The 20,578-nt window shown below is 33.4% G+C and overlaps 1 pseudogene; it reads right to left on the bottom strand.

Moving 5' to 3' along the window:
• Positions 1 to 11,692: 11,692 nt before the first annotated feature.
• LOC114187778 (uncharacterized) lies at positions 11,693 to 20,348 on the bottom strand (annotated as a pseudogene).
• Positions 20,349 to 20,578: the final 230 nt, after the last annotated feature.

Here is a 20,578-nt window from a genome sequence, read left to right as displayed (position 1 = left end):
TACTTGGTGATCTATTTCTGTCTAAAACTAATAAAGCTTTGCAATGTTAAGACGTATGAATGAGCGTTGAATGTTATTACATGATATCATTAGCATACGATGTTCATAAAAATCAATCTAGACTATCTAAAATTTTATATAACTTGTATCGACAAGAGAATTATATTTATTTTTAAAATTTGAGTATCAAAATATATAAAATATAAGTATCCTTAACAACGTCCATTTAATGTAAGGTCCACTTTTTATCTGCCCTAATGAGGGTGCACACTCATGACTAGATTAAAGGTTGTTTTTTCTTTCTTAATTCTACTAGCTGTGGAAAGAAGGATGACAGACAAAAGGGTTTGGTTGTCCGTAAATGATGGAGTGTTGCTTCGTATGTTCTAGTTTGTCTTGTTATGCCTTTGTACTCTGTGTTTGGTGTCTATAGAAATAAGGGAATGCAGATTCAATGTCAACTTGGCCTGCTTTCCTTTACAAGTGTTGGATGAGGTCTCTAAAACAACTTCTTGCCTTAGAGATAGGAAGTGGATGTGTGTTGTATACGGTTGAGCCAGGGAAGCTAAGTTTGGGTTAATAGTTTGAGAAAAGATGTTGGAGTTTAACAACGATTGGACTAAGGGAGCTTCAAGGACAAGTTTGGGATCAAATACCGCAAGTTTTCCAAAATGAGTTGAATCTAGAGGTTAGAACATATGGGAGATATCAGTGCATGCAAGTGTAACAACGTTTGAGGAATATCAACCTGATTCTACATCCCGTCAATGTTGAAGTTCAGAGTTATCTGAATGCATACAATGTTAGACGAAGTGTCATTGAATATAGTCATATGGTCACATCTAGTGCTTATTGGAATGGTGGAAGAGGGACAATTGGCAAATTCTAAGTTGCAGAAAGTGGAGAGATTGCTTGGCAACGAGAGAGCAAAAAAAAAAAAGAGGAGATCGTGAAGTGCGAAAAGATGGAAAACCTCTAGTGAGAGACTGAATTGGATAAGGTTTTACTAACCAGTTAGGAAAGATGATGTTCCTAAGTAGAGGAAAGAACAATTTATGGATAGGAAAAGAAGTGGCATAAGGGATTCCTACTAGGATTAATAGTCAACAGGTAATGATGTGTCTTTTCAAATTTGTTAGCGGGATGTTTCAAGGAAAAATAGTTTCCATGAGCAGAACATCTGACCTTGAGTATAAAGTGGAAGGTTTCACGTACCAGACGGAGGAGCACACCTTTAAAGGTTATTCTCATATGGAAGGACGACCCAACTAATGTTGGAGCACAATGATGGAGAGAATGAAAAGAAAAGTTTTGAGTGGTTAACATGGTGTCTACGATGGTTGATGCTAAAGTGGTTAGCACGAATAAATCTCATCCAGAGATACACCTTACGAAGTGATGCTTGGACTAAGAGCCGGTTTTCTTAGGATCGTGTACTCCTTGATGTTGCCAGTATGGTAAGGGAGTCATGGTTGCCTTTAAGAAGGGGCTGAGGTTGAGATGATGGTTTTGCTACAATTGCAACCAAGTGGAGACTCGCTCGGGTGTGTGGTGCCTTCACGATGATCAAAGTATTTAAATTCAAAACCAATTTGAATTGTTTCCTTTACAAGGTTGGGACATAATCTCAAAGGTGAATTGGTTGTTTTCTTAATCTCATTCTTAGGAGATATGATCTCCAACGAAGTGGTATCCTTTGATTTAAAGAGATATGTCAATAGTGGTGTAACAAGTATGGATCAAGCTGAAAGGTGAGGGTAGGATGTCATGTGAATTAGAGTTATACGACAAAGGCAAGTGAAAAATAGACGCAAGGAATCTCAGTGGTAGAAGAGTTATAGATTTGCTCTGAAGTAAATATTTGAATTTTTGCTTTGGAGTGGTGAAGTTCCCTTTTGCATTTGGGTCTGAAGTCGAACTTGTGCTGATAGTTTCTAATTGGAAGCTTTATGCTAAGATTGTGAGGTAAGAGGAACAGGTGAAAGAGTTGTTGGAGACATAATGGTATAAACTTAGTATAATCACTAGGATGACGACAAGTTTGGTGAATCTTTAAAAAGAAGTTGTGGTGTGTCAAGTCGTTCAAGAAGAGTATTGACTAAGGTTGGAGTGGCTAATAAGAAATATGGTTTTAAAAAGGATAGATACATGGTTGAGAAAATGGCATGCTAAGGCTATCAAAAGAGGAGTTTAAAGGGTTATGCAAGTTTTATAGGGGTCTCGAGGAAGGTTTCTCAACGACGATTGCTTCCTTGTCATGGCGGACATGAAAGGATCATTATTTTGAGCAGGCAAACAAGTGAGCTTGTGTATGGATCAGAGAAGCGCAACGGGATGGTGGCAGATGATGCTTAGAAATGGTAAGAGGTGTGCGAGAAGAACTATCTTACTCCTGACCTAGCGATTTCTACGAAGACCGGTTCTTTAAAAACATCAAAGGTTTCGTTCTTGATGAAGGATTGACCCTAACCAAGGATGGAGGCACATGCTTAAGAAGACTAAGCATGTTTAGAAAGGAAGTTCACTAATCCTTCATCCCTTTCATTTGTATTTGTTATTTTTGATTCCCAAAGTTAACTTAGTTGAATCAACTTTAGTTGACTTGTTGACCTTTGACTAGGTTTGACTTGTTGACTATAGTTGACTTGACTTAAGCCAACATGCTAATCTATGTTTATTTGCTTTGTAGGTTAATTAGGAGTAAGAAAGCAATGCTAGGTGGTGCATGGTGATTGGGGAGCATAAATGATGTGGAGTAGAGAGTAAAGCAAAGGCATAAAGCATAAAGTAAAAGGCATGAAGCAAGTGTACCTATGTACCTTTGGTCTCCTTTGTTTTTAGCACACTTTGGCCACTTTTTGGAGACATATGAGTCACATTCTTTGTCTCCTTTTGTGCTAGAACGAAATTAGCCTTGCACACACCATAGTTAGGTCTTTTGTCTCTCATTTTTATAACCTTATTTGACCTAGTTTCTAGAAGCTAGGGTTAGGTTTTTGTAGAGACATCCTTAGGTATCTTTTATTTGCTTAGAGGCCCCTAAACTATTCTATATAAGGGGTGCTCCTAGACATGTAAAAGGGTTGAACATTTTGAAGTAAAAACACTCTTTTGTCTCAACCATTTGTGAGAGTTTCCTCTCTAGGGAGTGAATACTTTTAAGCCTTATCTTGCATAGCAAGTGGCGGCACACATCCACTTATCTTCAAGGTTGCCATGGCTTATAGCCTAGCCTTGTAGTGGCGTGCTTCTCACATTTTTACCATTTCTTTCCTTTCCATTTTATGTTTTCTTCTTCCTATAATTGTTCTTGGTTTTCTATGGTTTATGTGCTTTCCATTTCCTTTTTGTTTGAATCAATCCATCATCTTCTTCTCTTGAGCTTTGTGAAAGGAACCTTCACATCTAAATACCTTGCTATCTTAATGTCCAGTGGGGATTTCACTTAGCTTTCTTAATCAACTCACACCATATTCAATAACTCTAAAAGGAAACAAGTTAATCCTTCATCAATTCTTGTGAGTATCAGGTAAAAGTGTGCAATGATCATTCAGAGTTGGAAGTGTAAGGTTGCACAGAGGAAGTTGGACCAAGGAAATGAGAGGTAGTTGAATTATGTTTTCAAGTTAGGGTACCAACCTTGAAGTAAGGAAGCAAGGGTAGGTGTTTATTTGTAAAAGAGAATTCAAGATATGGGCTTGACAGGGTAAGGGTAATATAAAAGAGGTTGATTATAAAGGTTGACATGGGATATATATATATATATATATATATATATATATGCGTGATGAATATATTACTTACTTGTTTGATTATGATTGGTCCATGGTCAGTGCATAATTCCTTGAAATCTCTAGGTGGGATTTCAAGGTCGTGCTTCAGTGGTCGGGATGTAATTCCATGGCCCCTGTTAGTGGGTGTCCCTAGTGGTGCCCCATCTATATAATTTGGTAAGGATTCAAGGTAAGGATTGTATCCTGACACTCTAAGGAGTCAGTTAGTCTCACTTAGAGCGGACTTACTCTTGTGGTGAGAGTAGCAGGAGGCCTAAAACTCATTAAGGGCTAACCTTGTGTGTGGGGGATTGATTCATTGTAACACTTGTAACACATAGCTCGGGGTGAGCAGAGGTATCCACCACAAGTGCAAGCATCCGCTGAATCCGACCAGGTTATATATATCCGGATGAGTCGAGTCGAGTCTTAGTGTATTGATTGGAAGGTCATAACATGCTTGGATGATGTATATATATTGGACTATGAAAGTATATCTGATTCCATGATAAAACTAATTTTGGCTCTAGCTTACCCTTGCTTTTTTTGATTGTTTTGTATGTTGCTCTTCTACTTTTGCGATGATCATCAATTTATTGATGGGAGCATATGCGAGAGGTACTCGAGGTCAACTGGGAAGGGATCGTTTCGCTGCATAATCTACCTGGGCTGGACCTCATGTTTCTTTGGGCTTTTCTTTAGGGCTATGGCTCATGTACTACTTTGCCCTTTAGTACTCTATTAACTATTGTGAGGTCCTTGGATTTCGTTTGTATTCGGCATCGTGGTGTGCCTTGGTTTCTCCTAGCATCCTTTGGATATTTTCAGGAGTAGCGTTTATACTCCAGGACTTGTCACTAAATTTCTATTTGTGTGGCATTTCATTTAAATTAAAGTTATTATTTAAATGGGGTGTTACATCTAATGTGATATCTTTTCATATAAGGAAAATTTTCAACAACTACATTAAAAAAATCATATTATTTATGACAAAAATCTAAAAGTGAGTCACAAAATCTGTAGGTAATGCAACTTTAATTACGGATTATTTACGGACAAAAATCTATGGGTCAAATAGTCATAACTGATGTGTCTACAGATATATCTTTAGGTAATTAGATACAAATATAGTCGTAGCTATTCGTATGTAATTAGTTATGGAAAAATTTGTAGGTATTACCTAATGTGAATTCTTCTCAACTTTAATGGTTGCTTTTTGGGGACACTTATACAAATATGGAGATTGAAATTCATCATTGTAGGGAATTATAATATTAAGAAGTAGTCACTAAAGCAAATAATTTAAACATACAAGTATCTGAATACAAAAACAATTGTCCAGGTTTAACAACATAAAAAATCCAAATTGAAGTATATGAAAACAAAAAGCATATAGTCATGTGATAATATTCCTAACACATTAATCACGATTAGAACGAGGTGGATTAAGGGGTTCTACATCATTTTGTTCCAATGGTTGATTATCCTGCATATGATTCCCTTGTTCAGTAGTATTTGGTTGGTGAAAAATATTTTATGCTGCCACAACTGCTGGAGCTGGGAGAAACTGATTGCACCAATGAAACTTTGTATTGTGTCACATTTTGTTTGAAATTGAGAATCCATTTGACAAATTTTCTCCTCACTAGCTGCAAGACATATTCTTCATTGAGTTATCTCATTTGGATTTACTTGCTAAAAGATGCTTATGTCTGTTGTAAGTAATTGTCAACACAATCATCATGAGAATCACCATGTCTAACCTCATATTCTCATCCCTTGTACCTTCCACCAGCAACCTCTAACCAACATCTGTTTGTTAGTCTTTCCTCCTCAACAAGGTCCATGGGACTACATTGTGAGACAGATGCACACTCAAATAATGCTTGAGAAAATCTAGTTTGTAATTCTTTTTGTTCAAATAAGAAATGTTTGTGCTAAAATAGTTAATAATTGAGGTGTAAAAATGTAATAAACTTCGTAGAAACTAAAATGTGCCTCCTTAGATCATTCATCAATAAAATCCCATGTAGCCCTTCGTATATGTGTCTTGTTGAAATATTTCATCAACATAGATTAAACGACCATGCTCTTATATCTAGAAACAAAAAAAAAGTTATAAAGTAAATCATTGTTATTAAGTCATAAATGAATAGAAAATATATAAAGATTTCATACCAAACAGATAGCATGGCCTTGCACGCTGATAAATCCCTCGGTGTGCAAAGTCCCACCATTTTCATATGCACGGTTTTTCTTAGTTGTGTCGCATTTTCCTCTGAATGTAGGCATGTTCCACTTCTCCAACAAACTGTTTCAAATAGAATCTCCAATCCAATCAAGCTTATTACCTTCCCTTCAAGCTTCTTTAAATATCTCTAAGAGTCTTTGACAAGCTTTGGAGTGAAAAATTTTAATAACTTTATCCTCATCGTCAATCCTCCATGATACCTTTCTCTGAGATTATAATGAATAGGTTATCATTGTCCAAATGGATTAAGTACAATTCCTAAGCATACATAGCATACATATCATAAAATAACCCCCAAAAAATGAATCTATGTTAGTTTGGAAAGTAACAATGCATTGATTGTCCTAAACTAACTCTGTGAGTACCTTAAAACACTGGAAGTAAAGACCTCTCTCTTTGAGGGATTGCTCCCCATGTTAGTCATGGTTGATCAAATTGTTGCTTAATGGTGGTTGTGATGACTTTTGATGCATATTTTGATGGATAAAACCTAAACTAAAATATATTCAAACATTAGAATTCAATAAATTGATCTAGACAACATTAAATTATATATAAAAAAAATCCATTATATTCTTACCCTCCTCCAACAGATCAAATCATATGACAATGATTGGAGTCCTCTTCCACATCAATGTCTTTAATTGTTGAACTTCAATGTGTCCCTGAAATATGTGTAGAAGATGATGGTTCAACATCTGTGGTACGAGTTGATGAATTAGAAGTAACTTAGGGGGAAGGGGATGGGGTGGTCAACCGGCAATATCGAAGATGGCCAGCATAGGCTGCTTGTCCACTCAATCCAATAATTGTGGGTGTTGTCAATGTCAACCGAGTAACATCCAATGCAGGTGGGGTGGACCTAGCAGTGGAGGTTGAAGTAGGTATTGGCTGAGTGCATGGAGGATTTAGGTTGTTCATATGAGATAACAACTTTACTGTATAAGATTTGTTTTCCCCTTCCCTTTATTGGCATAAGTTGACGAGGAAGAGGATGGCCAGAACCACTTGATAACATCTACATGAAGAAAATACATGAACATTTTAGTACCCCTCATAAGTCCCTTATCTCTAGAGTTTTTCTTAACTATTTATGTTGTTTTGGGTAGGTTTAAGTTGTGCAACTATATTTAAAAGTATCAAGTATGTTAGAAATGAATTCAATACAAAGTATCTCATTTGGCATGCTAAAGAGAACTGTTCTTGCTGGAGTTCTTCTGATTTGAAACCGAGTTGATGTCCAGTAAGATCAAGAAAACAATTTGTCCTTTCCTTAGTGTTTTTCCCATCCTTTTGTATGCTAATCGCAGATTCATCAGCCTAAAAACCCGACTATGTGGCGAGATGGTTCCGCTTTATGGGGGATCACCTATCGTTGCGATATTTCCTCCGCCTCCCCCGCTTTGTGGGGGATCCTACCGTTGTATTAACTCCTCTGTTAGCTAATAGTGATGGGCCATTTAGAGTCGTGCATGGGTTGGGCCGTCCTCCATGGGCTCTATGATCGAACATGGCTCGGGCGCGCCTGGATGCTACAAGAACATATTTATACTTTATATCGACACTTGAATGGTTCATTATCCCATGAACAAACAATTTAATGTCAACAAGAGCATCTAAAAATAATATAGATTTGAATCAAATGTGACTAACAATAAATCCTTCAATCCCTTTTAACTTGTAAAGCATACAAATTAGAACCACAAAGAAATTCATGTTTAATTTTATACTTCTTTTAAGATGTGGAAACTCTGAAGGAAACCTCTACATTCATTATAGCAAACAAGACAAAAAGTCTTGCCAAAACATTTTAAGCTCAATTTTATGAGACCTTGCTCAACATCAAAATGTGATGTTAACTAGTAAGAAGTGTAACATCCTAGTCAGATATTACTAATTTTAAATAATAAAAATAAAAGAAATAATAAAGTCACGTTTAATTAAATATCTTTCCCAAAATGTGGGAAATTAAAATCCTTATTAATCGTCATTCATAATAAATATAATTCAATACATTTACAATGCTGGAAAATCAAAATTCGAGTTACAAAGTAATCAAAGTAAATAATAAAATCAAATCTCTAAACATCCCTGCTCCGGCTCTATGTCTTACAAGCACCACCTGCAACATCATTTGCTCCCGTGTAACACATTACACGATCATCACCAAACAAAAGCAGATAGGGTGAGCTAACAGTATCAAATTAAATATACAATTCAAATATATATGCATACACTAATCAAAGGAACTATATCCTTTGATTCCATACCACACGGCCGCCACCATGTTATCCATGTTCTACATCTTTAGATGATAACCTCAAGATACCCTTTGCTGCCTCCACCTACAAGCCACAACTTGTAGAACACGTGCGAGAAACCTGCCATGAACCACACTCTGTAACGCTAGGTGGAATTTTCAATATGAACTATAGTTCGTATTTGTCCCAAGACTACCAAACTCGTCGGCTAACGCCGAAGAGGACAATTTTCCTGGACCTATATGTACAAGCCACAACTCGTACACTCACACCGGCAACCGTCGCCAACCCGAGCCACAACTCAAGGAATGTGCGTGTCCATTCGCCGTCCCGAGCCACAACTTAAGGGATGTCATTTTGAGCCACAACTCAAGGAATGTCTCGTGTTTACCCTCTATCTTGAGCCACAACTCTAAGGATATCATTCTAAGCCACAACTCAAGGAATGCCACAGCAAAGTCCATCCTTAAGGCATCACCCAAAGCCTCATAGACCACGCACATCCAAAGGAACAAGCCACAAGTCTTGTGAAACTGTAAATCTCCTTTTGCACATGAAACCACTATTCCAAGCATACCATACAAATACTTGACCATGGACCTAGGATATGCATGCTTCCACGAACCTCTCCACTCGTGCTCTGTCCTCTACGGACCTCCCTGCCCGTAGTCCAACACACGTGATCCAACAACTACAAACCTCCCCGCTCGCAACAACCCTCAAGTGTGAGCATGGAACATACGAACCTTCCCACTCGTATCCTCACCGAGAGCATCATAATATGAACCTCCCTGCTCATATTATCACATGTTCACCACTAACCATGAACCTACCTGCTCATGACATAGTCAAGAATCTCCTGGTCTAAGTCCAACATCAAAAACACGCAAAATGCAAGCCAACAAAACACACTACTCTTTGCGCTATCGCCTAACGCTGCCTAAGCACCCCCAGGCAACATTCCAGCATAGACCGCCTGGTGGAAATCTTCCACCACCAAGCGCCAAGGTCAAACCAGACCTACTATTCTAGTGTTTATCGCCTGGTGGTTTATTCCTCATTGTCAGGCGCCTCGCGCTCTAAGGATGCCCTTGGTATCCCAATTACATGGCGACCTCTCCCACGTCGTCAGGCGCTATACTAGTAGCATGCCAGCTACTGGTTTAGCACTCCAAAAACATGTTTTAGCACTCCGCACAATTCAAATTCACATTAAAATTACATGTTTATGTGTATAACTTTCATCAAACAACACCATTACCGTTACACACAGTCAAAGTTATATAAGCTTACATATTTGCATTCATAATTTTACACATGGCTTCAGTTAAGTACGGTCAATTATATATATATATATATATATATATATATATATATATATATATACTAGTTTTTTGACCCGTGCAATGCACGAGATTATTTATAATAATTATCATCAATTATATATTGTAAACAAAGTTTCAATAACCATTTATTATAAACAATTATATTGTAATATAACAAAGTTCAATATCCATAATTGATGAAGTACACAACTATATTGTCATATAACAAAGTTCAATGACCATAATTCATCAACATTAAAAAATTATCGTTAATCTAATCACAACAACAACCATTCACGAATACTTCAACATTTGATTCGATGAAATCATTGTCTACTTGAAAGACAATAATATCTCCTTCTTTTAATTCATTTTCAGAACAAAATAACCTCCAACCTTGACCAATCTTTGTTGAACTTCGTTGTTTGTTGGATATTAGTATTTTGCAATTCATTATAGTTTTAGGCCCTATAAGAAAGACGTCTTCTACCTTGACCTCCCGAATAAAGTTGGCAAACTTTGATGGCAAATCCTACATCATTAAAACGTTTATTGTTAGTATAAGTATTTGAATTTAATTATAGTAATAAGCATAATAATAAATAAGAAGGAATATACCAAGTGACTTGCTTTGCTTTGATACTTTGACAATTTCACTGAAAATATAGATCTTGTATTTTGATGATTAATACGGTTCATAAATGTTGTCCAACTTGTTCGTGTACATCCACCTTTAAACACTGTTAGGTGAAATAAACAATTTCCCAAATACTGAAACTGGATGTGAGAATCACTTTGAATTTGATACAAATTTCTCATATTAAACCAACCTTCAGTGATCCTTGGGTTATCTGAATCCATGTTATAGGTAATTGTTGTGCTCATACCATTTACATCTACCAAGTGCCACTGTGGGCCTAATTCATGTGCATAACCAACAACAAAGTGTCGATCAACAAACAAAAATGGCTACAAAATAATGAGGACACTAAATTATTTTCAAACAATAAAGACATTATGAATATTTTTTCTGCAATAACATAATGAAAAACAAAACATATATAAGTTGTGAACAGACTTATATATCAACAAAAAATACATTTATTTATAACAGACGTTGATAAAAATTGAATTCAGAATTAATAATTCTTTTAAAAAATAAATAGAAAGAAAAAAAAAATTGAAAATTTTCTGAACATTGAAATAATAAACAAACTCAAGTGAAAGGCGCAATACATACGTTATGAATATAGAACACTGCGAACCACATAGAACAGAAAATCTCAATGCAAGGTAATAGATCTAAATTTGTAATTGTGTTAAAATTGAAGACATACCTTAGAGAATATGTAGATGGTCTTGAACTTCCAAAGTATTGTTCTCTGATCTTGGGTTTGGTCCATTTCCAATTTTGTAATTGCAGAGAAATGGAGGTTCAAATGTAGTGTTGAGTGAAGGATGTGTATGAAATGGTAAAGTGAAAGTTGTGAAGGAATGAGAAATTTTAAGTCAGAATAGAGAACATTGTCACGTGCAAACAGTGACAACAAATTTAAAATTGTTATTGTTCACTGTCAGAAAAAGTAACAGATAAAATAAAGTATAGAAGTTACAGGTAAAGTAACAGCAAAAATATATAATTCAGATTCTTTAACATTTAGAAAATTAAACAAATGAAATGCAATTATGTCAATTCGGATTCAATAACACCCAAGCACATGTATGTAGATATTTATTGTTGATAATAAAGTAAAGCAACAAATAACAATTGAAAACCAACATATATATAACTAATAAAAGAAACAATAGTGTATTAATATATAAGAAGCATTACTGGAATTCAAAGAAGTAGCTTGTGGAAAAAAATGATAAACAATGAAAGTATGAAAACATTTATCAATCACTATATATTATACAGTTCTAATCTGCATGAACTGTAATGTGCACCAAAATTTGTATATGGACCCAAAAAATAAAGTAATCTGCACTAACTGTAATCTGCAAGGTAAAAAATAAATACAGTTAAATGTAAAATAATTGAAAAATTGTAAGAATTATATAAAAGTAATTTGTATACCTTTATCAAAGATTTTCAAAGATTTCTTTGTAAACCACATTTGTAGTTGTAGTGGTTACTTTTCCATCTTCATCCAAAATTAAGATTTTTAGTCCTTTCTTTGATGTGACTCTAGAAACTGCTACGTACAATTGTCCATGAGTAAAAACTGGGTGAGGAAGATAAAGTCCAACTTTAGAAAGAGTTTGACCTTGGCTTTTGTTTATTGTCATCGCAAAGCATAAGGATATTGGAAATTGCCTCCTTTGAAATTTGAACGGGATGCTGGAATCAGAAGGTGTCAAGTTCATTCTTGGTATGAATATTTTGTCACCAACATTTTTGCCAGTTATTACTGTAGCAGAGATAACATTCTTTCCCAAATCATTAACTTGCAACCTTGTACCATTGCACAGACCATTTGCTTGATCAATGTTTCTTAAAAGCATAATTGGTATGCCAACTTTCAATTTAATCCTATGATTTGGAATTCCTGAACATTTAATATCATTTAGAAACTCTTGAGTAAATCACTCACCTTGAATTTCTTGATCATCATCAGATTGGCAAGGAGTGTCTGAACTTAAATAAACTTGTTCTTCACCAGGAATCAAAGATAAAATGAAGTCATTTACTTGTTTAACACTATCAATTGTAGGGCAAAGTATTGCACCATCATCAAAGAATCCAGGAGTCATGATATTTTCAATTAGACCACCATAAACAAATTTGACTAAAGAAAGTAAAGGTGTTTCACTTTCCTGAATTAGAAGATCTGTTGGTATTGAAAGGTTGGCTTCACCACTTTCATTCAAATTCATATTTCCATCTCCAATTTTAAGAATCCAATCAGCAAATTCTTTTATATCTTTTGCACTTTCATTTGAAGTAGCAGTCTTTAACCTCATGTTTTGTGATAGCTTAAGAACTGTGCAATATTGCCACAAATCAGAATAGTTAATTGATGAGTTCACAATATCATACCTTGATCCCTTTCTTACTACTGGCAAGATTTGTCTAAAATCACCGCCCAAGACCACCACCTTTCCACCAAATGGTTTGTCAGCATTATGTTGATTCGTAGCTCTCATAATGTCTCTCAATGTTCTATCAAAAGCTTGAAACCATAACTTATTCATCATAGGAGCTTCATCCCATATTATAAGTTTTGCTTCCATCAATAGTTTAGCACGAAGACTTCCTTGATTGATGTTACATGTTGATTCATCATTGATTGCTAATGGTATGCAAAAAGTAGAATGAGCAGTTTTACCTCCAGGAAGCAATAAAGATGCAATACCACTTGAAGCTACATTAAGGGCAATCATTCCCTTTGCTCTAATAGCAGCTGACAAAAGTTTCCAAAGATATATTTTTCTAGTACCACCATAACCATATAAGAAAAAGAAATTCCCTACCTCTAAGTTCACTGCTGTCATAATTCTGTTATAAACATGTAGTTGCTCATTAGTGACAGACTGCAATAGAGATTGATGTAGCTTCTCCATTTGTTCTTTATCATAATTCATTTCATCAACAATGATCCTGTTCTGAAATTTGAATGAATTTGAAAGATCAGGTTGAGGAAGGCAACTATAATCTAATAAAGCTCGCCCATTTGAATTTAGAAGTTCTTGTACTTCTAGTAAGCAAAGATTGTGTAAATCATGCTCTTCAATTTGAAAATCTACAAAATAGAATATGTAATTAATACCTAATTATGGAAAAAACAGTGTAGAATAATTCAATTTAGTACCTGGTATGTTCAAGTCTTTTCTTTTTTGATATAGGATATCATCTGCAAGTAAAGTCCAAGTTGCATCCCAAACAACATTTGGCTTAGACATTGTATTCATGATTAACAAAGCAACAAATAACCTTCTAAGTTGATTTCCAGATGCAAGATGGCTAGCCTCTTTAATGGCATCAATGAATTCTTTGTCATCTGCCAATAATCCTAATTCTTGGCAAGCCTCTTGGTATGTGGAGAATGTTTTACCATTAATTGTCTTTATACTATCATGATCAATACAACCTTTTTGTTTTGTTAGTAAGATTCTCATGTAGTAGCATTCACCTGATCCTGGAGGAACATATGTTAGTCGACCAATACTATAACCTTGCTTTCTTGGTTTCCATTGTTTTTGTTGAGACATCCAAACAAACTTTGTTGGAAATTCAGCATAGGTCAAGTTTCTACCTTCCTCAAATTTTTTGTTAGCTTCAAACCAAGCTAGGAACATGGTGTTCATATTCTCATTCTTATGCAATACATCATCAATTCGATCATCATCTTTAAACAAAACTGGTTGTTGATCTTGTAAGTGAAAATTTAATCGTTGAACAGCTGGCCATCGATGATGGATATCAAAACCAAAAATTCGCCAAACTACTTCACATGCAGATAAATATCTACAATCATAGTATCTTTTTATCTCATCAACAATACGCATCTCTGTAGATTCATTCTCCTTGTCTGTAATTTTAATTGTTGCTCTATTAGGACCTTTGTTTACATATTTGAACAAATACTTGATTGAGTTGAATTTGTTGCAATATTCTATATTAACATGAGCTTGATAACGCATTAAGAGAATAGGACTATACGGCACCACATTTGCATTACCTAATTTATGTCCATTTTTCAACACATAAACCATCATCTCTATGTCTATATACAGGATATTCATCTTCATCAATTGTAGTTGAATGTCTAAATTTTTTAGGAAAAAATTTAGAACACCGACCTTCTTTCATACATGGCGAGTTGAATCTAGCAGCTCCGCAAGGACCATGTATCATATATGTTTGAACAGCCTTTGAAAGTTTAGGATAGAGATCTGGATGAGGAAGTTCAGCAGAGATAACTTGATCTATATGCTTTGCATTTTCTAACTTGTTAGAGTCACTCAACCATAGTAATATATGAGCATGTGGCAGACCTCTCTTCTGAAATTCAACTGTATACATACCTATATTTGTAAAATAATTATTAGAGAAAACAATAGGCAGTAAGAAAAATAAATTAAGAAAATTAAAATTTTATACCTGCATTGACTTTGCCAAAGAAATTATTCTTCTTGAAATCGGTCATCATTTGGTCTAATTTCATTTTAAAAACTCTACAAACTATGTCCGGCCTATCTAAAGCAGTTAATCCTCTTGATTTGACAAAATCAACAATTTCAGGCCAATTTACATTACATGTGATTGTTATAAACAAATCTGGATAGCCATACCTCTTGCAAATTGCTATAGCATCTTGGCAATTATTGAACATATATCTCATACCACCTGTAAATGAAGCTGGAAGAACAATACGCTTACCAATGGAAGAAGGATCAGTTTCACCTTTGTTAACAGCTTCTTGTAACCCATTCAGAATATCTGAACGAATGAGTTTTTGATTATTTCGTATAAAAGACAACCTTTGGGCTTCAATCATGGTGTATGTATCCACTCAAAACTGTTGAAACAATCTACGTGAATTTACAACATTACCAAATTCAACCTTTCTATCTTGTATTCTGAAAGCAATGAATTCTCGTAAAGAAATGCGAATTCTCTTTCTACTTTGTCCATATTTTTGACAATCTCTAATTAGAATATCCTCTTGATAACCATCCTGTCCATATGGGAAAATCAAAGGATATTGAAGAGGAATGAAACATGTGTGTGTTTCATGTAGTCTTGTTAATTGACCATAAACTTTCTTGACAATGATGTCCCTTCCTACATCTAAGGTACTCAAATCACCAACAATCAATGCTGCCACTTCATCTGCTACTGGTGTATTATATACTCTAGGATCCTTAAAGCGATGTCTAAATAACCTCAATCCAAAATCTGATTGTTCATGATCATGTATAAAATCTCTTACTCTTCTGAATGTTTGAGCAAGTACATTGTGTTTGTCAATCATTTTCTTCAATTCTTCGATCAATGATTTATCAAATATGGATTGCTGACTATCAGACCTGAAAAATAAAAAATTAGTCAATTATATGCGCAATGATGGCTAAAACATAAAGAAACTATTTAAACATACCCAAAGTGACTAACTCTGTTGCTTGTTTCATTTTCTGTGTCATAAATATATAGTTGTGCAAATTTGGGATTTGATCCTTTTTCAGGCAATAAACTTGCAATGCGATAGTAATTTTGACCACTAAGAATAAATTGAGGAGGACCTGATCCATCATTGATTGAGGAATGGATTTTAGCTCCAATGGATGTAAATGAGAACATGTTGTTGTAACTTCTTATGTTATGTAAGAAATTCTGGCTTGTACTGTCTTCTCCTTTTAACAACTTTTGAAGCAATTGTGGAGGTTTCTTCAACAATGGAAGTTGTACTTTTCCCTTTTGACAACAAAGAGAGAAATCAACTTGTTTTAATCTTTCACATTTATCATATCTTTCTTCGTACCACAGTTGAGCTTGACAATAGGGACACTCAAGTGAACACTCCCCAACATCAACATTTCCTAAGTACATAAAAAACATATATGTCAGTAATTAAATAACATTTATACTTAAATATAAAAACACTAAAAAGTATTGTTTCACCTTGAATTTCAGCTTTTGAATACAAATCAAATTTGAAATGTCCAATTATGTTATCTGAAAGAAACAGAAAGTATTTATTATTTAAAAAACAATTTTACATAAAGAAATAGAAAGTATTTATTATTTAAAATGAACCATTATTGATTACCATCATTTTCATCTTCTTCAGAATTATTGTCAAAATCCAATATCTTCGAAATAGATCTAATAGCCTGCTTCCGAGAAGGCTGACAAAATTGTAAACCTTTAACATAGATTGAAATTAATATTAGCAAGCTGAATTTGTAACAATTAAAGAAATTAAAGTAATGAAATGAAGTTTGTTTATATTATAAATTACCATCACTTTGGTGTTGTTGAACATAAAAAGGATTAACAACTTCAGAAAAAGCACAAGAATTTAGTGAAGCATGACTGAAGCTGCTACCCACAATTTCTTTAGGTAACAGTTCTTCTGTATTAAACACATTGATTTTGCTTCTTCCAATAGGACAATCAAATTGAACAATACTTGCAAGTACATCCATAAATTAATGAACTAAATATTATTGATATATATTATTTTGTAATTCTGTTCTTAATTTAATTTATCATTGAAATATAATTGTAAATAGTAAAATATATTAGTGGTATACATTTGAATAACTAAAATAACTTCAATTTCAGTATGCAAACCTCAATTTTAAAACAAAAAATAGTAAAATATATTAAAGCACTAATATATTAAGAGAAAAACATTAAAAAAATTAATATATTTTTCATTTGTACCTGTGTTGTTACTGTTGCTATTTTGCAAAATTGGAGCATTGGTAGATCCAATGGATGTAGAACCATGAAATCCTAATAAGAGAGGTAGTAATAGAAAAATTTAGTATGAAAGAAATTCAATTGAAGATAAGATAATAATAGATATATAAAGAATTAGTATTTAATCATTTTTATTACGCTTGTAATTACTTTTATCTGCCAACTTCTGATTTATAATAAGTTTCCTTCTTCTTCGTGCAGCTTTCCCATTATTTTGTTCAAGTTCTGCAAAATGCAGTTAAAAAAAGGATTATGAAATGAATTTAAAGATGAAACCAATTAATTATGAAATGATGTCATCTAATATCAATGTGTGTTAATTGTATAATATGCATTAAAGATGAATAATAAGACTAATAAGTATGCAGTGCTAGCATTTGTACTGAATTTGAATGAAAATTAAATTAAAAAACAAACTTACCACAATATGTCAACTCGGAAAATGGCTTTCTAATAGTAGATTGAATTCTTTTATTCTGCACGTTTGTATCTTCATTGAGAGATAAGTAGGTTTTGCTAGTTGAATCTGGCGTAACATTTTCTTTCGATACTGGTAGAATAGTTAAAAAGTCAAATGAGAAAAGAATAGATGTAAAATGAATGCATTAATAAAGATTTGTGTTAGTGCAATCAATGGATTCATATTTGTGAATGAAATGAAAAATAGTTTGACAGCAATGAATGCAGTAATAAATTTGTTGGATGAAATGTATAGTGAATGAAAAGATTATTACCACAATATCTTAACTGAGAAAGAGATGTAGTATTTGGAAAAGCAAATGCTTCAGTTGGACTAGATTTGTCCTCATTTGTTAATGAAATCAAAATAAGAAAAAAAAATAACATAGATGAAGCAAGATTAGAATTTGCATCTTTGTTTTTACGTATGAGTGTAGATTTAATTGGATGAGAAACAAATGAAATGAGCTCCAAAAAATGAAGAAACTTAAAAATGCAATGTCAGAAACATAAAAATATTGAACCTGTGGACTTCATCAAGGTATTGGAAAAATTTTGTGGGATAATGTTCTTCCTTTTTCTTCTTCCATTTGTTGAATCCATTTTGTTGTGATAATGTTCAAAGTGTGCAGAAGTTATGCATTGTATTGTGGTATTATGGTGTTTTACAAATTCATTACATGTTGGAGGAAGATTTAAAATTAGAAATAGAAAACTAATAACAAAAGCAATTAACAAATGCACTGTGAAGTAAGTAAAGCAGAGAGGAAGAAAAAACCTATTAGTATATGTAGGCACATTTTCAGTATTCAACCAACATTCTTCCTGATGATTCAGGTACTGTCAGTACAAACTTTTGACAAAAAACAACAAACATTTCATTGATATGGAAATATCAGAACTGAACAAATAACTCAAAATTTGGAAAAGCGTACCTTTTGAAAAAGATTTGATCTGCAAAGTCCAAATTGATGATTTGCAGACAATGCAAAGCCTCATTTCAGAATGTGGATCTGTGATATATGTCCTTTTTTGCCAAGTACAAAAGTACTATGCTTTGTAATAGTCAACCATTAAAGTAAACATTTCTTTCTACATTGAGTGTAACATGCAACTACTAAAGAAAGGGCAAAAGAAAATTATTTTATTGTTTTCAAGTTTAGAAATGAAAAAAAAAATTTGAAGAAATAAAATTTAAATTAAAAAACTTGTAAGAGAGTTCAAAATGAAATGGGTTTTAATGTTTTCATGGTTAATCTATTACTTAAAAACAATTTCAATAAATTTTGCAAGAAATATGAAAATATTTTTTGTAAAGAAATTAATAAAATCTTTTGAAAATTATATTCAGTTAGTATGTCCAATTATTAGTACTGCAGAATATCAACTTGGCTTCTTTATTATTACTTCTAACCTTTTTTTAAAGAAAAATAATCAAATATTTTAACATATTTAAATTCTTATCATAATCATTTAAAGTATTTATAGTATCGGAAATTAAAATTTATTTTAGAAAATCAGTACTTAAATAAAATTTGTATTACGAAAATAATTAAAATATAAAACTTGACGATAATTAAATTAAGTCAAATACTTTTAGATATGGCTTCTAATTATTAGAAGCAACAAAAAAAGGATGCTAAAACTATTACAAACAAAATAAAACCAAAGTACTTTCAAAGTTCTTCAAAAAAACATACATAATATAAATAGTAAACTAAAAGAAAAGTGCAATATTAGAAACTGCATTCTTTGTGGACGTATACTTTGATCTTCTTCTTTTTCATTTTTTTTGTCCGCTAGAAACACAAGAATATCTCCTTCTTCCAAACGATTGAATGTGCAAAAGTCCTTCCATCCCTTCCCAATCTTACTTGACTTCTTTGGTGTATTACGGAGCAGAAGTTTACATTGAACAATGAAGGTGTTGTGACGTCCCTGCAATTCCAACCTCCTCAATCTACGTTTACGAACGTAATCTGCAAAGTCAGATTGTAGGTCCTGAAAAAAGAACAAAATAAGACCACAAATAAAAATATATAAAGAAAACAAAATATAAAACCAAAATAATAAAATTATAAGTTCACCAGATGGCTTCCTTTGCATTGAGATTTTGACAATTTGACTCTAAAGAGATGTTTTTTTCACAACCGAATTAGGTTTGAAAGAAATTTGGCACCAGTTGATATTGTAGACATGTTGGGGAATACAGTGATGTGGAAGGTAGAATTGCCAACATATCTAAATACAATTTGATGGATATGTTGCAGTTTATAAAAAAACTCGTAGGCTATACCAACCATCCGTGAGAACGGGATGATTCACATCCATATCAAAGGTTAACTGATGTTGATTCCCTTCAATATCTTCCAAGTGCCAAACGGGTCCTAATTCCTCACCAAAAATAGCGAAAAATATTGGATCAACATGTCCAAACTCCTAATGAGACAAAAAACAAATAGAAAGGTCAAGAAGATGAATAAGACAAATATGATACTGATGATGAACGCATAAATATTAAAATACAGGAATAAAAACATGAATGGGTGATGTAAAACTGATAAAAACAAAGAACAGAAAAGTAGTGAATTTGAATGGTTAATGAAAAAAGTTGACATCTTTAGAAGAAACCAATAGTAAGTCAGAGTTCAAACAAAGTAAAAATATAAGTTGTCTTATGAAAGACAAAAAAGGTGGACATAGATGAGAAATGCATCAAAAACAGTAGTTTTAACTGATTTCAACGATTATTGAAGAAAGATGACATTTTGATAACAAAAAATGAAATGAAGTAAGATTTGGAGAATAGATGACGAAGGAAAATATAGTTTAACATACATGAAGCATGGGAAACAAATAGAAAAAAACGACCTTTGAACGATTATTGCAGAAAGTTTGAAGTTTTAGAAAGAAAATCGAGAATAAGTAATATTGTGTAAAAAGTGAAAACATAAATACATGTTTTTGAACGATTAAGATGGATGACGAAGCAATGTGGTACGGTCTAAACTTAAAAAAAAAAAATCAAAGCACATATTTTTTTTAAGTTTTTGTGAAGTAGACGTACCTAATTATGA

The sequence above is a fragment of the Vigna unguiculata genome, chromosome 1, assembly GCF_037176805.1.
Source record: "Vigna unguiculata cultivar grain cowpea cultivar isolate G323 ecotype 2 chromosome 1, ASM3717680v1, whole genome shotgun sequence".
In the NCBI taxonomy this organism is placed as follows: domain Eukaryota; kingdom Viridiplantae; phylum Streptophyta; class Magnoliopsida; order Fabales; family Fabaceae; genus Vigna; species Vigna unguiculata.
This window is presented reverse-complemented; position numbering and strand designations above follow the sequence as displayed.